Source organism: Mastomys coucha, unplaced genomic scaffold (assembly GCF_008632895.1).
Source record: "Mastomys coucha isolate ucsf_1 unplaced genomic scaffold, UCSF_Mcou_1 pScaffold23, whole genome shotgun sequence".
Taxonomy (NCBI): domain Eukaryota; kingdom Metazoa; phylum Chordata; class Mammalia; order Rodentia; family Muridae; genus Mastomys; species Mastomys coucha.
The window spans coordinates 27585162-27605274 of NW_022196906.1; the positions used below are offsets into that span (position 1 = coordinate 27585162).

The 20113-nt window shown below is 37.4% G+C and overlaps 1 long non-coding RNA gene across 3 annotated transcripts in view; it reads left to right on the forward strand.

Annotated features, from left to right (window-relative positions):
- The first annotated feature begins 675 nt into the window (after nt 1-675).
- Nucleotides 676-20113, forward strand: part of LOC116072848 — a 34667-nt gene continuing 15229 nt past the window's right edge. Inside the window, exons 1-5 of one of the 3 annotated variants that reach the window (XR_004111569.1) lie at nt 676-1065; nt 1542-1783; nt 1987-2135; nt 13291-13415; nt 13740-13996. This is a non-coding gene — a long non-coding RNA (uncharacterized LOC116072848). Of the gene's footprint in view, nt 1066-1541; nt 1784-1986; nt 2136-13290; nt 13416-13739; nt 13997-14465; nt 14860-18369; nt 18528-20113 lie in introns of those variants that run through there. The other 2 variants (XR_004111568.1, XR_004111570.1) reach the window with 2 other exon arrangements.

Sequence of the window (20113 nt, forward strand, 5' to 3'; positions counted from 1 at the left end):
AATATCTAAAAATAAATAAATAAATAAATAAAATAAAATAGTTCTGCATAAAAAAAAAAAAGAAAATCCAGTGTTCCCTAATCAAAATCCTAAGGAATGCATGAGCCTGCAAGTTCCTTATTCTCATCACCTGAGTAGTAACGAGTTTCTATATTAACCATGGCCAACTACAATAAGAAGATTCTCTCAGTTTAGAGGCAGCACATACCTATTGACATAAATATTTAGACAACATAATTTAGAAAAATAATGTCAATGTGTTCTTCCCTGAGACCTAAGACTCCCCTAACTATGGATTTTGATCATGTTTACAATACCAAGCATGAATTCCTTCTTGCATAACAGGTTTCAAATCCAATAAAGAGGGCATTTGGTTACCCCATAAACTTTAACCACTATTGCACCAGGGAACACATCTCATCTTACAGGCTGGTGTCTTAGAATGCATGGTGAGATAGTTGATACGAGTATTGAGATATTGATGTGTTTTCTTTCACAGTAACTTACATAGCATCTTTCAGAGCTAAAGATGGAACATCTATATCACTTCCCTGCTCCAAGACTTAGAGAACATTCTGGAAGGAGAAGCAAAATGACTATGAAACTATGACTCACAATAGCTATTGCTACCTACACAATAATAGCCATTTAAAACTTTCAGCATTCCAAATGAGGAGAGGCTCCCAGACAGCACCTCAGTTGAAGTGTTTTGGCAATTGAAGTCTACATAGAGAGGGAGTCCCTTTTTTTTTTTTTTTTTAAGGAGTGTTGCCCTTGGTAGAATCTCCCTGTCCCATTGGATAACCTCATCCCTGTGCATATATGGCTAGTACTAATTGGAGTTTGTGTGTTAAAATTAACTAACTAACTTCTTTAAAAGGAGGGCATAGAGTTGGGTGACAGGCATAATGAATGGATATGGAGGGAGTTGGAGGATGGACATGAGGAGTGTACATGATCAAGATATACTGTAGGTGTGTATGGCATTTTCAAAAATACAGCTAAAATTAAACAAACAGATAAACACCCCCATGAGACATGGGCATAAGATTCCCCAGTTGTCAGGTAAGTATGTTTTGAATATCAGTTTCTCTAAATATCTCATTATATCTGGTGGAGTAATTGTTTAAAAAGAAATACTATGGAACTGGAGATTCTGCGCCTGCAGAGGACCCAAGTTTGATTCCCACCAGTCATACCAGAGAGTTCACAGCCATCTGTAACTTCACCTCTAGGCAACATGATTCCTCTGGCCTCCTTGGGCACCTATACTCCCATGCATATATCCAAATATGAGAAACTTATGTATACATAATTAAAAATTAATCTTTAAAAATTCGACTCCTTCCCTGAGTAAAAAAAGGTTAGAAGCCTTAGACCCATGCCAATAATTTATTGAAAAGCTTTAACCTGAGCAGAATGGGAAAAACGGGAAGGGGTGGGAAGGGAAAAAAAATCACTTCATATATTTTAATGGCTGAGAACCATGAATTTCACCACAATTGGCAACATTCAAATAGCTGTAAAGACTGTCTCCATAGACATTGTGATGCATGGAGGGGAAAGTCCCTTTCCTGAAAGATGTTTCAACTAAGAGTATTAAAGCAGCAGATAACTATGCTGAAAGCGAAGGCATAGGTGACTCTTGACTGTATTAGAACTCCTCCGACTCCGGCACCTGAACCCTGAACAGCACTCCTCCTCAACTACACTGCAATTTCGTTTAGTGAAAGAATTTCTTTAGGAAAAACAAATTAACCAGCTCCAACTTTTAACTTAAGTGGTAAGTTTTGTTTAACTTTGAACCTTGCTGCAAATTATATTATTTATACAAAATTACATCAGAATGCCAAAAACTGCATAGCAATGCCTTAGGCAAATGCCTCGGTCCCTTAATGTTTCACCTGAATTTAAGTGTATACTCTTTTTAACTTAACAGATACCAAGTTGCTGCATACTGACTTATTCTAAAATTCTTTTCTGCAGCAAAAGTCAAGATCCCAATCACACTCAAGTCGGCTCCCATGAGGAGGAGTTTCTAAAGTCCACAACCACCAGTGTCTGGCTGCATCTCCCAGAGGTAGCAGCACACCAGTAATCTCTTTCATTGCTCACCAGAAAGTGGTACCACATTGGTATGTTATAAACTGAACTAAAACATTTTGCATCAGTGTGTGCATGTGAATGTGATACATATGTGTGAGTATTAGGGGTGTGTTGGGGAAGATGAGAGGATAACTTTTAGGAGTTTCTCCTCCCCTGATGGATTCCAGAGAATGAATTCAGGTAGTCAGTTTTGTGTAGCAAGTGATTTCATACACTGAACCATCTTCACAGCTCATACTGAACTGAATACTATCCTCTTAAATTCATGTGGGAAGTCCCTACTTGTAATGTTCCTGTGTTTGGAAATATGGCTTAGAAGAATATAAAAACGAAATGGAGTAATAAAGACGGGCCCCTTATAAATAGGACTGACTGTAAATGGCCAGAGTCTCTGGCAACCTGATGTTCTTTTAAGAAGAAAGATAATCAAGGAAAGAGAGAAGGAAGGAAGGAAGGAAGGAAGGAAGGAAGGAAGGAAGGAAGGAAAGAAAGAAAGAAAGAAAGAGAAAGAAGAAGGAAGGAAGGAAGAAGGAAGGGAGGGAGGAAGGAAGGAAGGAAGGAAGGAAGGAAGGAAGGAAGCAAGCAAGCAAGCAAGCAAGCAAGCAAATAAACATACAAAGCAAGCAAGTACATAAGCAAGCATACACACAAACAGGCAGGCTGACAGGAATACACACAGTGAAATAGTCTGTGAGAGAGCAAAATGAGAAGGTAGCAGACAGACTGGAGACACAAAGACAGGCCTCTGCAGAACATTGTACACTGATGGCCTTCATATTGGACTTATGGGCTCACTATATATCAGAGCACACATTTGTCTTGCTTAAGCTATCAGTGTGTGCTACTTTGTTATGACATGCTTACCTGACTAAGACAGATTTGGGGACCAGTGGTGCTTCTGAGGTAGGAATCTTAAAGACGAATATTCCTGATTGGTTCTAGATATTTCAAATCTAGTTCCATTTAAAGACAATGTTAGCACACACACAGAGTGAAAAGAGCACTGAAAGCCTGAGGTGAGGTCTGGCCACAGGACTACAAGTTATCCCAGAGATTCTGCTAATACAATACTTACAATAAGCAAGGGTCTGCATAAACAAGCATGTGATTATTTTGAACACTGTCAAACTAAGGAATGTACTGAGACTTTAGCTTGTTATTACTAATATTTATTAACAAACTAAGAAAAAGAAAAAGCTTGGAAATTCTTTTGTTCTTTTTCTTTTAGGGAACGTCAGGGGATTTTTTTCCATATTTTTTCCAAATTTATTTACTCACTTTAAATCCCTATTGAAGCCCCCTTCCTTTTAGTTCCATCTCACACATCATCATCCCTTCCTCATATCTTTCACCTCTGAGAAGGCAGAAGAACCTCTGGGTACCAATGCACCTTGAAACTTCCCCAGGGACTGATCCACCAACCAAAAAGCTTGAGTTTTTAAACTGTTGGCTCAAACACTGCATGCAGAGTCAGGAAGTCTTTTTACCTGCTTAGATGTGTTTCTTCTTCTCTATAGCCAATGGGCTAAAGTTAATGGAAAAATCAAACCAAGAATCTTAGACTAGTTGCCTTATAATGCAAATTGAATTCTCTTCCACTCTAGCTGTCTATAACATGAAGGCACTAATTGGAAAGATGTAGAATCTTTAAAGTTAAGACTTTTGGGCATCCTGAACAAACTTGGGGCACTGAGCCCTTAAATTGCTACTTTGCCCAGAGAAGCATCCTTTGTCTTTCCAGTAGAATCAGCCTGTTCACTCACTATGACTCCAGTAGAATAAGCCTACTCATTCACTATGGTGCTGATTTTCTTCATGACCCATAGGAAGAAGGCAAGCATAGAGACAGTGTAATACAGGATCCTATTTGGGTTTGCTTAATCACAACCCTCACCTACACTGGAAGACACATGCCTTATATAATGTACTTCAGAGTGGATTGATAAGATGCTAGAGTGTCAGAGGCTACATGATTGCTTGTAAGTACCAACATTGAGATAAGTATGAGTACTGTTGTAGATATCAGGGTTAAAGTAACCATAACCATAACTACACTCATGCAGGCTCATAGATGCTAGATGCTAGGTATTAGATGCTGAAACCTGCCTTATTAAATCTCAGAAACCTAAAAAGCAGAAATAGAGGTCTACATTTTACCCCCAAGAGACTGGAGAACAAAGGTATTATGTAAGACACTGTGGAGCCCCATAATTTGCCTTGGCCAAGTCAGAATCCCTCAAAAAGTCAGAATCCTTCAAACCTGGATAATCTAGCTGCAGAACTCAAGTTCTTGGCCACTATATGTCACTGTGAGTCCAATTACAGGGACAAAGAGGACATAAGTTTTGAGCTCTATGGTCTGAGATGGCAGCTAGTCTTGCTTTGTTTTTCCTGAACTGTACCTAAAATTGAATTAAAGGCTACTCACTGCTTAGCTGCCTCTGTAGATACACAAAGCACCATTGCCTGCTATCCATCTCTACCCCCTTTCTTGTCATCTGTACACAAGAGCTTTGGTGCATTGCCACAAATGCAAAAAGTCATTGGATTCCTTAACCAAGGGAGGAAGGCCTTCCTATTTTAAAATTTCATTAGGAAATACACCCAGAGGCTAGGATGTGATGAACTCAGGTAATGCATAAATCCAGGAAGGCAGGAGAGTATTAGAGAAGGGACAGACATTGCTTGCTCCCGAAATGTAAGGAACAGGGCTTAGTGAGAATGTATGTCTGTGAGAGTGCATACAGAGACTCTCAGAGAAGCCTAAAAGCTCCCAATGCTTCAGAAGGCTGTAATTCACAGGGTCAATAACAAAGATCACAAGTCTGAAGCTAAAAATAAGAGAAGGAAAAGTAAAGTTTTCTAAGAGAAATTAACTCCAGTTCAAGGATGCTGCCGGCATCCTTGTGCTGGTGGCAGGGCAGGAAAGGGAAAAGTATGTTTTATGTTTCTTGGTAACCTGTAAGCCTTTAGCGGAGACAGCAAAAGGCAAATATATTTGCACTTCATAGTGCCCTTCATGATTGGTGCTGAATAGGGGTACACAGGGTAAATAAAGACTAATTTTGCCTTTACTCATCTAAAGCTACTCCCAATCAATGGTCCACTGCAGATCTTCCCACAGGGGAAAGCAAAGGCAGGAGAGGCTGGCACAGAAAACTAGGTCATATGCATCTGCTCCTGAGCCTGCTCCTCTATTCATCAAGCTGATAGGCACAAATAATAAATAACCTAAGAAAGAACCAGCTCTGTGAATGGTTCCTGATTGCTGTAGAAGGTATTGTTGAGAGAGGAAATGAGGTCTGAATAGGGAAGAGATTAGAGAGCATCTACCAGATGCACCCCAGGGATTTGCATGTCCCTTATTCGCTTCCTTGATTTGGCAAATAGAACAGTTCTTTTAGAATGCTCCCTACCCTGTCTTCTTCCATCCTCTGGCATAGGGTTTTCAGGTGTTAAACCTGAGACTCACCCAAGGTCATTATCTACTTGCTTAAAGATATGACCTGTGAAAGTTGAAGCCCAAGATTCATTGTGGACCATACATTTGAACATAACACTATGGGTGGATATATATTATACAAACATAGTTATTAGCATTTGTATCCATACTTATGGACTGTTCAGTATTCAGGATGAGAAAGCTTATCCCAGGTGTCCCACCCATAGCATACCCCATCTTCTTGTTCCCTAGTGCAGAGCAGGATGGAGTCTGTCAATCACAAGTGAAAAATCTATGATATCAAAGGTAATTTGCTTCTTAATTTAAGTATTTAGATTTTAAAAATAATTACAAGTGAATCTAAGCCATCCCCACTAGATTATCCATTAGTTAATTTCTAATATTAAGTGGCAATATAATTGTTGACACTCAAACTTAGCATAAAGCTTTTATCTAGGGACCCTTTTTATAGTTTATTAGCACAAAAATGAGATTTCTTCTATGCACTATTCACCTTTCCATTTGTTTTAAAGCAATTAATCATTCATTGGAAAAATGTTTAATTAAAGTATTTTCTTTTTAGTTTCAACCAGAACTATGTAAAATAAAAATAAAGCAGTTTGACTTTGAAAATTTAAAGAAAACAAAGTTTTTGTGACTTGAGCATTACTTATGACTGTATTACCCTGTGACTCGCTGAATAAAACTAAAGCCAGAGCATGGTGACTACTATATTCCATGTTAAGGAAATACAACCTCCCTGCAGACCACTTAAGGACACAAAGAGGACAATTCAGCAGACTACCTTAAGGAAACAGGACCTCGCTGTATTCTCCCTTGGAGAAGTCTGGGATAAAAACTTGTTTTATTTTAAAATTTAAGGGAAAATATTTTTCAATATCTAATTATAGCCCATCATGTGTGTGTGTCTGTGTGTGTGTGTGTGTGTGTGTGTGTGTGTGTGTGTGTGACCTGTCCTGCAGGTCACGTTATTCGGGGGAACGAGGAGGGTCACAACCTGTGAATAAAGAATGGGCGAGAGAGATGACAGGACTCCAGGAAGCATTGCTTGTCAAGAGCCGTTTACTTGGTTGAGGAGAGCATATTTAAAGCAAAAATCTTGGAGGGAGGGGGAGAGGAAGGAGGGAGAAGGAAGTCTACAAAATCTTCTGGGGTTGAGCTCCGGGGTGACAGGTGAGGAGGGGGTGGATGACAGGTGAGGAGGGGGTGGATTTCCGTGAATGTTCTTTTCCCAGGGTCAAGCCGCATCCTTGTGATTGTCAGGCAGGAAGTTAGTCTTAGGGTTCTCAATTAGCGGGGGCAGTATGTTTATCTCAGGGCTCTCATGGTTCCCAACATGTGTGTGTGTGTGTGTGTGTGTGTGTGTGTGTGTGTCTGTGTGTGAAATCTAAACAAATACTTATAAAAGCTTATGGCAGCTTTTGTGCTTCCTTCTTCAGCCAATATCTACCAATAAATATGCATGGTGGTGCAAAAACTGGAAGCTCAGTTTGAACCTGCAAAATAATTTTAAGGTGTCATTACTTACCTTGATTTTCATTTTGTGCTACCAATCAGTTAGTAGTATGGATATGTCCTGTTAGTCATGAGTAATGGTAATTAAAACTTTTGATAGCTGTACATTTGTGTTCATCTGACTTTTGAAAGTTCTCGAGTGCCTCATATCCACCTACTTTTACAGTGTCTGCATTAAAGGATAATAAGGGGAGCTGGTCATGGAAGTGCATACCTGCGATGCCAGCACGCGGGAAGCTAGGAAGCTTATAGAAAGGTTGAGATCAGCCAGATCTACATAGCCAGTGCCAAGCCAGTGAAGGCTATGGGGAAAGACCTAGGCTCAAAACAAACAAATGAGTGAATAAACACAAAAACCAAAACAGACAAAAACCACACTAATTAATCACAGTGGGTCGCAGACACATTAAACAGAATGAAACAAATTCTGTACATTGGAGGAAGACTTCCTGGAGAAAAACATGTTCAGTCTGTAGAATGAGTATAGTATAAAGATAATGGGGAAATTATGATCAATATTGTGAGTGTGTGTGTGTGTGTGTGTGTGTGTATGTCTCTGTGTGTGTCTGATCACAAATATCCATTTAAAGGGACAAACTAGGACATAGTCTGGAAAAAGACTGAGGACAATCATTAAGGAACCAGAAAAGCAAACTCTCTGGTTTTGGAGGGCTACAAAAGGAGTGGTACCATTAGCCTTAATATGTCCTGAAGTGCCCTACAAGAGTTAAAAAATAAAGCAACTATCTCCAAGGGCCTTGGTTCTAAATATTGGGGGATCTTTACACCCATCACTATATTCTGTACAGGTAGAAGCATTACAAAGTGGCAGAATGCAGGAAGATCACAGCTAAGAGTCTACAAAAACATATAGTAACAATAACAAATCAATGTTTCTGCAGAATATTACATTAGAGGGACCATGTACCAAGAAAAGTAGGCACAGAAAGATAAAAAATAAAAATAGTTGAAGGTGAAAGGAGATTCTGTGAGACCTACATTTTACAATACAACTGGCCTGGAAAGATAGCAAGCCCCATTGGTGAGTGGTGGTGCAGATGCCATGGAAGTAACTAAACACGTTCTGAGTGGCTGTAAAACCTGCCCCACAAGATGAACATTAGAGCTGGCATCATAGTTGTGGCCAGGAAGCTGGGGCAAGATAGATTATAGAGCCCAGGGAAGAACCTACTATTATTTTTCTAAAAGATAGTATTAAACTAGCTCCTGAAGACTCATTGTTATATCCATAGATTATTATATCCCCCAACCTTCACCATAGAAGGTTCTTCTTTCAGTTGATGGTGATTAACACAGAGACCCACAACTGATCAAGTTCCAGAGAATAAGAGACTGTGGAGGGCTTAGCTTCAAATGGAACATCTGTATAAGCCTTCCTCCCAAGGCTCAAGTATCCTTGCAGAAGTGAGGAGAGTGAGAGCTGTAGGAACTCAAGGTGGTAGATGACTTCACTGAAATCGTGGGTTTGGAACACAGCAGAGCAGTTGTGACAGCATGCATAAGATTTGTGTGAATGCAAAACAGACAAAATCACAACACAGAGAAACAGATGATGGTGGAATTAAATTCTACCCATAGGTAAGAAGCTATTATTATTTGATAGCTGCTGAGAAAGAGACAGTAAATTTTCTTTAAAGGTGTGGCCCCTGGTAGACTGATCATGCTCTAGTGGTTGGTTTTACACCTGAAAACATTTGGACAATAGAAAACAGGATTGAAGAGCTTTAAAACTGGGGGTGGGGAGAGTGTGGGGTTAAAGAGAAGAGACTGCATTTTAGAAAGATAGGGGTGGGGGAGTGGTATATGGGCTGGGTTAGGGGGAGGGAAGAGAAAGGGGGAAATGATATAATTATATTTATTAACAAAAACTTTTTAAAAAGCAGGAAATTGAATGGGTAGGGAGGTGTGGATCTGGGAGGAGTTGGGAGGATAAATATGATCAAGATATAGAGTATGAAATCCTCAATGAATTAAAAAATGTTGTTTTAAAAACTGTATAGAATGTTTTTCTAAGTTCCAAGCTCCCCATTATTTTTAGGAAAGAGAAAAACAATCATACTGTCTTTTACAACAGGGCAATCCACCCAGAGGCTGTAAGCCTAGAAGTAACAGATATAGAAGGCATTAAGCATGGGAGTCTAGAAAGAAAGGAGTCATTAACTTAAAATTACATTCTACCTAGAAGAATGTTAACTACCTTCATCTACCAGCTCTAGAGGCAGATGTATCCTCCTTGGAGGCATGAGAGGCAAGGAAATATTTTTTTGGAAAAAAATAAATGAAAATCTAAGAAATGACATACTGATAACCCTTACATATAGTAAGTATACATGACTATAACTACCAACACTATAAATACATGAACTGATGAATTGGTGAACAAATGTATATCTATAAATAAACAAATAAATAATTGTTTGATACACACTATCTGCTATGCACACATGCATTCAAGTTCATCCCAAAGTTTCTTCTACACACTGTCCTTCATGTATATTTTAGTATCTCATTTTTAAATAGCTATGTATCTATCTATACATTTGTCCACCTAACATGAATCTTTCTATCATCAAGTATGTTATTGTTACACCCCCAAATAAAAAACAAAACAAACAAACAACAAAAGCCGGGCAGTGGTGGCACATGCCTTTAATCCCAGCACAGAGGCAGGTGGATTTCTGAGTTTGAGGCCAAAGAGGGCTATACAAAGAAATCCTGACTTGAAACACCAAAAAACAAAAACAAAAAACAAAAAAACAAAAAACAAAAAAACCAAAACAACAAGTATGTAACTGATCCCTCCATCCAAGTAATCAAGTAATCCTTCATCCATCCACTGAGGCCAATAGGAAGCTAACAGAAAGTTTCTAGCTAAAATGAAAGGATGCTTCAATCCTTCTTAGAAGAGGGAACAAAATACTCACGGGAGGAAATGTGGAGACAAAGAGTAGCAGAGACTAAAGGAAAGGCCATCCAGAGGCTGCCCTACTTGGGGCTCGATCCCATATACAGTCGCTATTGTGGATGCCCACACGTGCATGCTGACAGGAGCCTGATATAGCTGTCTTCTAAAAGGCTTTGCCAGAGCCTGACAAATATGAAGGCAGATGCTCGCAGCCAACCATTGGACTGAGCATGGGGGTCCCTAATGAAGGAGTTAGAGAAAGGACTAAAGGAGCTGAAGAGGTTTTCAAACCCATAGGAAGAACAACAATATCAACCAACTAGACCCCCCCCCCCAGACCTCTCAGGGACTAAACCACCAACCAAAGAGTACACATAGAGAGATTCATGGCTCCGGACGCATATGTAGCAGAGGATGGCCTTGCTGGGCATCAGTGAGAGGAGAGGCCCTTGGAAATGTGAAGGCTTGATGCCCAGTGTAGAGGAATGCCAGGGTGGAGAGGCAGGCATGGGTGGATGGGCGGAGGAACCCTCATTGAAGCAGCGGAAGGGAAATGGGATAGCCGGATTTCAAGGGGGGAGGGAACTGGGAAAGGGGAAATAACATTTGAAATGTAAATAAAGAAAATATCTAATAAAAAAAGAACAAAATAAACAAATTAATAAACAAAGTTTTAAAAGCAAAGATAAAAAATCAAAGATAATAAAAATACATAAAACAGAAAATATGTGAAATCTCTTATAAATAAGACCTGGTTTTATTTTATTTTATTTTTTTTTAAAAATAAAAGGGTAGATAAAGTAATAACTGGCTGAGAAACAAATGCCCTTCTATGAATGGTCTAGCATTTGCCTGTTGTGCACCAGAAGGGAAGGAGAATGTCTGTGGAAGGATGAATTATTTTAAGAAGCTCTGATAAAGAGCTTTCAAAATGTAGTTTTCAAAATAAGAATGAACCAATTCCAGAAGGTCCATAGCCCTGGAGTTATATGTACAAAGAATAACATATCTGGGCACATCATAGATCGTCTGAAAACCAAAAAGAAATAGTGAAAATGTTAAATGCAGCCATGGTAGAAAGATATTCTGTCTTCAAAGGAGAAGCCTAGAGAAAGGCACCAGCCAGAAGGCAGGGTGATGAAATGTACAAGCGCTGCGGAGTGCTGATGGTGCTCACTCGCAGGAGTGCTGATGGTGCTCACTCGCAGGAGTGCTGATGGTGCTCACTCGCAGGAGTGCTGATGGTGCTCACTCGCAGGAGTGCTGATGGTGCTCACTCGCATTAACGTACTGCTGAAGTTAAGGTGCACTCCAGAAACAAGAGCCAAATGATGACTTCCTAAATTAAAAAGCTTATACATTTTATTACCAATATTTTATAGAGAAATAAATCCTAGAACCAGGATTTTAATAGGAGAATGGTCTGTTCAGTTGAATGACCTTTATGAAAAAGAGGAAATGATAAATATTTAGTTAAAAGTAAGTAATCATTAGCTTTCATACCAGAGTTTCTTTAAAAGTTTGTATCATTTAGTATATATATATATGTATGTATACACATCTATATGTACATATACATATTATAATATAGAAAAACAGCATCAAAGTTGATCAGGAAACTGTATGTGTCCTGAATAAGAAAAAATAAACACATGGCATATAGCAGATAGGCCTTATCGTCTCTGGGTTATGTGTTAAAAAATGAGAGGAAACTGAACATGGCTATTGAAATTAGTTGATAATTCCAAAAGAAGGCAATAACAGGAATAGAAGACCTGGAAAAGTCAAATATATACAACGGATACTGCAGTAATGGCATTACTCTTCTGAGTAGCTAGGAAATTGTTCTACAGGGATTATCATTCTGAATAACATAAATAAATTCCACGAGGTTCACTTTACAATAACACAATTTAAAGAAAAGCATGGGTGGTAAGAGGGCTCTCCTATTAGGAGCAACGACTGCTCTTCCAGAAGTCATGAGTTCAAATCCCAGCAACCACATGGTGGCTCACAACCATCTGTAATGGGATCTGATGCCCTCTTCTGGTGTGTCTGAAGACATGACAGTGTACTAATATACTTAAATAAAATCTTTAAAAAAAAAGAAAGAAAGAAAAGCATACAGGAAGTTCATAAGTAAAATGTTGGAAAAATGTTTCATGTAAACAATATTTAAAAGATGAATGTAATATAAAATTACATTTATAATTTCTAAGTATAGATATGTGTTGTAACAATAAACATCCATTCTATATAAATTTTGACACTTTTAGATTGTGTGTACTTAAAAATGTACCTCGGAGTGTCTTACACAAAGGTAAATGCATAAAAACAATCAAACAAAGGCAAGGGAAAAACACAGCTGTAGATTTCTCTCACTGCCTTATGAACAGCACATGAATTCAAGAATCATTGAGTAAGACCAGTAGAAAAAGATTCATCAAACTACCCAGATGTACATGCGTTCAACTGTGTGGAGGTTGACGTGGTTTTTTACATTTCTAGTGCAAGCAAAATGTGATTCTAAAACACATCATATTTTAAGTTATGACTCAAGTTTGAAAACCTTTGGAAGGACTGTTTTCATGCAGAACCTACTGACTCACCACAGTAAGGTTAAGTTAAGAATAAGTACCGAAATTTAATTAGAAAATCCCCAAAGAGCTCGATGTGGCAGTGCTTACCTGTCAGTCATTGCCTGAGAGACCAAGGGAAATGATCACAAGTTTGAGACCAGCCTGTGCTTCAGAAGGAGACCTTCACTTAAAGAAATTTCAAATAAGTAAAAATTAAATAATAAATTTTCAAATTATAATGCTAATTAGAATATGTTTTAAAGTAAGTGAAAATGAAAAAGAAATTAAAGCAAGGCTCTTGAAATCCAGTTAAGCTGTACTCACAGAGAAGTTTACAACCTAAATATAAAGATGGATATATATTATAAAAAACAAAAGTCTAAAAACAAGTAAGAGAAACATCACATAACATGCAAATAAAGCATAAAATAGGCACAACGCATCATAAAATAGAAGTAAAAGGACATATAAATTCAAATGTAATGAAATGTATAAGTTAATTCTTTTAAGAGTATAAAATAATAAAACTCTTAGTGAGAGTGTTCAAGAAGAAATGATAAGACACACATAACCGTCATCAGGATCATCAACTTCCTATAGACACTAAAAAAAGAAAATAAGAAAATCTGGGCTTGTTTGTGTTCATTGATTTCAAATTTAGGACAAATTAATACATGTTTTAAATTCTGTTTTCCATGCAGAACAGTTTGCACAAACTGGCAGCTGAAATAGATGTTGAATATTCTCCCACACCGTCTTCAGCTAAGTACTTCACAAGGAAGAAAATCCTGAGCCTCTGAGAAAGAGGAAATGGAGGGGAGCAGATGTGAGGAAGACTGGAGGTGGGAGGGAGCTGGGAGGGTTGGAGGGAGGGAGGCAGTGATTGGGATGTATTGTCTGAAAGTATCAATTTTGAAGAAGAGGTGGAGGAGGAGAAATGGAGAAGGAAGAAGAGAAAAAGGAAGATGAAGGGCAATAGACAGAGGAGAAGAGGAAAAGGAGGAAGATGAGCAAGAGGAGGAGAAGAAAGAGAGAGAGAGAGAGAGAGAGAGAGAGAGAGAGAGAGAGAGAGGCAGAGTAAGCACAGGTGACTCCAGGTAAATGTTTTCAAACTTTAACAGAAGAAAACACTTTTCATTATGTTTTCTAGAGAACGAAGACTACTTCACAATGTAATTTTTTTAAAAGTCACTTTAAAGAAATATCATAAGTTTAAGGGACATCAAAATTTATTGAAAAAAATTTAAATGAAAGACAAAAGCAAATTAGTTTATCAATATGGCTGGAAAACCTTTGAAAAACGTTAACAATTCAAATTAAGAAATAAAGCATTTCATCCAAGCATTAATTCCAGAGACCAGAAACAAAAAGCTCCTTATCTATTAAAGAAAAGTCAATGTAACCCACAACACTAATGGAAAACAGAAGGAAAAACCAGGTAATCACCTTATTAAATACAGAATGCCTTACAGTTTAATATCAATTAATCGTTAAAAAATACACTCTTAACATTTTGAAAAACTATAATAAATACTCAGGTTAATTTTTAAACCTTCCTCCTACCAGTGGTTATCAGTTGGAGACAGTTTCTGGGTTAGAGATGAGTGTATGTGATGACCTGTTGCAGGCCTGTGCAGGCCCTGTGCATGCTGCCACAGTCTCTGTGTGTTCTTATGAGCATCAGCCTGTTGTCAAAGAGTGTCTTGATTCCTTGGAATTCTCTATCCCTATCTCTATCTGGATTTTATACTCTCCACTTCCTTTTCCACAAGGTTTCTTGAGCTCTGAGGGGTGGATTTGATGGAGACATCCCTTTTAGGGCTGGGTGTCCTGAGGCTACATATGGTCTGACGGTGGCTCTCTGTATTTGTTGTAGGAGGAACCTTCTCTGATGATGGCTGAACAAGGTCCTGCAATAATCAAGGAATAACCACTTGCAAATGAAAATCTAGTTCCCTTCAAGAGAATCCCACTAGGAAAACAAATTGCTCTTCAGTGTAGGCCCCATGTGTTAGCATTGCTTCTTGGCTCTACCCGACAGTTACCTGGCAACAGCCGGGTATGCTTCACTATAAAAGGGACTGCTTGCTCCCTCCTCACCCTCTTGCTCTCTTGGTCCCTTACCCTCTTCCCCCTCTGTCCCTTCTCTCCCCATTTCCTTCCCCCTACCTCTCCCTTTGATCTGTTCATAGCCTCTACTCTTCTCGCTCTGTCTCTGTCTCTCTCTTCCCTCCTCCTTCCCTCTGTCCCTCCCTCTCTCTCTACCTCCCTTTCTCCCTCCCCCTCCTTCCCTCCCTCTGTCTCTATTACCCCCTCAAATCCCCTCCCTATGCCCTAAATAAACTCTATTCCATACTATGTACATCTTATGGCTGGTACTTCAGGGGGATGCTTTAGCATGGGCCCATAGAGGCACCCTCTTCTCCCACACCATATCATGCCTCTACAAAACATATCCTTGGCCCTCTTTCTTTTTTTATAAAACACAACATCATGCCTAGCAGTAGGTAGTCAACAGGAACTGAAGTCAAAGGCAAATAGGATTTTCCTTGTCTCATATTGTCATATAAGGGCTTTCTTTCTTCCTTCCTTCCTTCCTTCCTTTCTTTCTTTTTTTCTTCCTTCCTTTCTTTCTTTCTTTCTTTCTTTCTTTCTTTCTTTCTTTCTTTCTTTCTTTCTTTCTTATCTGTCTGTTTTTATTTTTATTTATTTATTTAATTTACTTACTTTACCCTACAGGTTTTTTTGTGCATATACTATACCTTCTAGTTTTGCATTTCTGTGAGATCCCTGAGTGAACAAATTAGGTCTCTGTGTTTGCATCTGTTTCTCTCTCTCTTTTTTTTTCAAGATAGGGTTTCTCTGTGTTGTCCAGGCTGTCCTGGTACTCACTCTGTAGACCAGGCTGGCCTCGAACTCAGAAATCGACCTGCCTCTGCCTCCCAAGTGCTGGGTTAAAGGCTTGTGCTACCACCACCCGGCCTGTATCTGTTTCTTGTGCCCTTCTGGGCCTCTTGTCTTTCTGCTTGGTTTTTCCTATTCTGATTTTTTTGTTTTGATTATACTATATTTCATTTTATTTTATCATCCTTTAGATGTCTTCATTTTCTTTTTCCAATGAGAAACAGAACGGGAGTGAATCTAGACAGGAGAAGAGGCAGGGAAGACCTGGGAGGAGTAGAGGGAGAGAAAACTGTAACAGGTTATTTGGTGTGAGAAATAAAAACCTATTTTCAATTTAAAAAATGTTTCGTCTTGGAATTGGATTGAGCCTGGGATATCTGTGATTCTCAGTTCTCCGTCACATTACCATGGTGGTTTTAGTTAATAAAATACGACACAAGGGGAAAAAAAGGATAGTTTTGAAAAGAAAAACAAAATTATCACTATTTGCATTAATTTTACTATGCCTTATTCCGAAATACTGTGCAGATAGCTTTAGAATTAAAATATCAATTCCAAATGGTTACACAGTACAAGGTCAAAATGCAAAATAAGAATTTAATCATTTTGAAATATCAGTAAAGTTCAATTAGAACACAAAATAGAAAGCATGCTATTTATAAAAACATGATATATCAAATACTAGTAATGGAAGTTTCAAAAGGTGTTAAAGATACACATAAACCTGAAAATGTTGTAGAAAATGAAAGATCTAAAGGAATGTGATAACACAATGCTTATAAATTTCAAGAGATGATAGAAATATGTCAATTCCCTCAAAGTTATCCTCCTATTCAAAGACAGTCTTACTATTGACACGTAAGAATAACAGTACATTTTAAATTGTTTAGGGAAATTTAAAGACTATTTATAAATTTTTATGTTGTGCCTAGAATATATATGTGTGTGCATACGCTCTGAAGAAATGGAATGAAATTGAAACATACTTACAAACATAAGGTTTTTTTTTTTCTCCCAAGCAAAACAATGCTGCTGAGTGTGCATGGTGACACACTTTTTAATACCAGCATTTGTCAGGGGGAGGCAGGAGAAAAACTAGTTTGAGACTAGTTTGAGTGAGCCTGTCCTGAAAATAAAATAATAATGTAAATAAAGCAATAATATTGGCACAAAGTTAAGCAAGCAATTCAAAAGAAGAGAACTGAAGCTATTGAAGGCATCCTGACAAACACAGCAGCCAGTATTGTGAAACAGACTGTAGCACTAATCAACACTGAATAAATCAGATATTCAATTGAGACTGAAACTTGTTGATCTATAATTGCATAAAATTAAGCAGAACTTAAATAACACTATGGATAGTTGTACATCAATTTGAGACATTTTAAATCATTTGGAAAAAGGGATCTCAGTTGAAACAATGACCCTATAAATTTGGTGTATAGGCAGGTCAATTAGATATTTTCTTGATTAATTATTGATGTGAGAGAACCATGCCATTAAGTGAAGTGCTAACTTTCGGCAGCTGGTCCAGAGTTGTACTAAAATTTAGGGTAACCAACCCATAAAGAGCAAGCTATTAAGGATTGTTCCTCTATGGCTTTTGCTTCAGTTCCTGCTCGTGTTCTTGTCCTTCTCTTACTTCTCTCTGTGATGGACTATAATCTGTAATTTTTTTGACTTTCCCCAAACTGCTTTGGTCTTTGTGTTTTACCACAGCAATAGAAAATTAACTAAGATCAACAGGAAAGCTATTAGTACCAAGTTCATAGACTGAAATGTTTATCTTCATAGTTCTAAAACATCAATAAAATATGTTCCATTGAGTCCACCTTTTGGTTTTCAAATTCAAAGGCATCCCCAAATTAAGGCAATAACAGGAGAATTTTACAATACTTATATTTAGATGAGGTTAAATATAATTGATCTAACGTAAGTCTTAAAAGCCAGTAAAATTTTCATAAAATGGAATAAAGATTGGGCAAACCTCATTTGAATCATTTTGCAAAGGTAGGTAACAACATGGCCAGTATGAGTCAGTAAAGTGTGTAGCCTTACTACTTATCAGAGCTGACAAAATTGTGATTAGTCGCACACAGGCACATGGACACTCACATGCACACACAATAATGACTAATATTAACAAAACACTCTGACAATGTCATGTTGGAAAGCAGTATGAATCAACCCATATTCTGAGTAATCCTTGAAGCAAAATTGCTTTAATCATACTGAAACTGTTTGGCAGTATTTAAAAAGACTGAACATGAACTTATCCTATCATGTAGAAATTCTGCTTTTAAGTTTATTTCAAAAAGAAACACATAAATACATTGTATAAAATGAAATACAATACTATGCATAACATTACTTTTCATGACCATCCTAAACTGAAGCTATTCATGTTTCTGAGTTATAGAATGCATGGATTTGTAGTATTTGTTTAAAATTAGTTACAATATTAAATATAGAAAAGGGACTGTTTCATAAAAGATATACAGATGGACCTTGAAGACATAAAAGTCTCCAAATATTAAGAAGTACAAATAATATGGCTATATTTCTATAAATTAATGAATAAGCAAAATAATCGGTAGTAATATTAATTAGAACAATTATTCCTTCTCACATGAGATTGAATTTAGTGGGTTTTGTTTATTGTGTATGAGTATGTGTACATATAAGTACAGGAGCCCACAAAGGCCAGAAGATAGCATCCAATCCCCTATATGTGGTTACAGGTGGTTATCAGCCTACTGATATGAGTTCTTGGAACTGATCTTGGGCCCTCTGCAAGAATAGTGGGTACTATTTACTGCAGATCCACTTTTCCAGCTCTGTACATTTGCTTCTTAATGGCAAACATTTCTGTGTAGGCCAAGACTGCTTTGAAGTCATGATCTTCCTGCCAGTCTCCAGAAGGCTGAGGTTACAAGCTACTGAACACACTGCCATGCTCAGCCTCCGTGGATTTTCTGTGAGGATTTCTCCAGTATCTGAAGCATTCTTGATCTATGTAGTGATTGAACACCAGGTATTTAGAAAATATCTATTGCTAGGTAGAACTAATCTTTTACCTTATAAACACTTCCTTTATAGACATTGACCAAATTTTAAAAGTTTGTTACCTGACATTTTTAAAAGATCAATAAGCAGGAAATAAAACAATGACATATTGCCACATACTTATTACAATGGTTAATATTCCAAAGCCTAAGAAATAAAAATCAGATAGAAATCATTGTCAAGTATGTATGCAGAGGAATGGCTTCTATATATTGCAGTTGACAATGAAAAATGACACTGTATGTAGAAAACAGGCTGACAGTATATACAAAATGAAACTTAATCTGACTTTGTGTTCCAAACATCATCTATTGGTTATTTAACCACATTATTCTGAAAGTTATAATCATGCAAAACCCCTGAACATTTATGATTTTGGCAGCTTTCTTCACAATCTACCTACATTATAAGAAATAATATCTTTCAATACATGAATGAACATGGTATGCAATATTTTTTAAGTATCAAAGAAAATAAGCCATTAACACAGGAAATTTGTAGAAATTTATAAAAATTTCCAAGTAAGAGTAGAATTATTCCTTATAATTATACTTATATAAAAATGTGGAAAAAAACAATGTATATAAAGCCAATGTAGAAAGCAAAGTGTTTGGGTCAAGAGGGAGCTAACTATATGAAGGGGCATTTACTGTAAGTATGAAGCTATTTCATGTGTTCTACAATAGTGGTTGTCATATATCCCATACTATAATTAAATGAGTTACCGAAGAGACTATTTATATCATTTCATGTAATATTGCAGAGAATTCTACAGAAGAAAAGGTGAGCCTATATGCATTCAAACTGAGAAAGAATTTAATGAGGGAGGATATCCTGGATACAGAAGACACCATGACAACAGGAATCCAAGTGTATCACAAATGTGTGATGCAACTTTAATGAACAGATAGGAGGGAGGAGCACAGAATTGAATAACCTTGGAAATAACTACAAACTTTAACACTAAAAGCAAAAAGCATTGTGAATATGCATTTTAATTTATACCTTGCTTGTTTCTTACAAAAATGTGGCTTTACAATTCTTAAATTGCTATGCATATAGAGTGGCATTGGACAAATGAATAAACTACAAACAGAAGGTGGATGATGGTGTTTGGGGTGAGCCATTTACAGATGAACAAGGAATGGAAAAATCAAATGACTGTGGGATACTATGGAGAGCCAGAGACATTAAGAGAATTCAAATATATCTTAAGATAGAGGCATACCTGTGTAAATATCTGTATAAACATATATTTTCCCAAGGGAAACACACAGAATAAGGATATTCCCGTAGCAATAATCATAGTCATACACAGCCTTCTTTAGTAATATTACACTCCATGGAACAAATAAGGGCTCCTTGGAGAATAGGAAGATCCTTGGGCAAGGGGAAACAATGTATCAGTAAGATGAACTCCAAGTACCTTGTCATAGAAAGTGAGAACATGCTAAGATAATCAAACAATACATAAGACCAAGCAAAGACACACACACACACACACACACATATGTATATATATATATATATATATATATATATATATATATATAT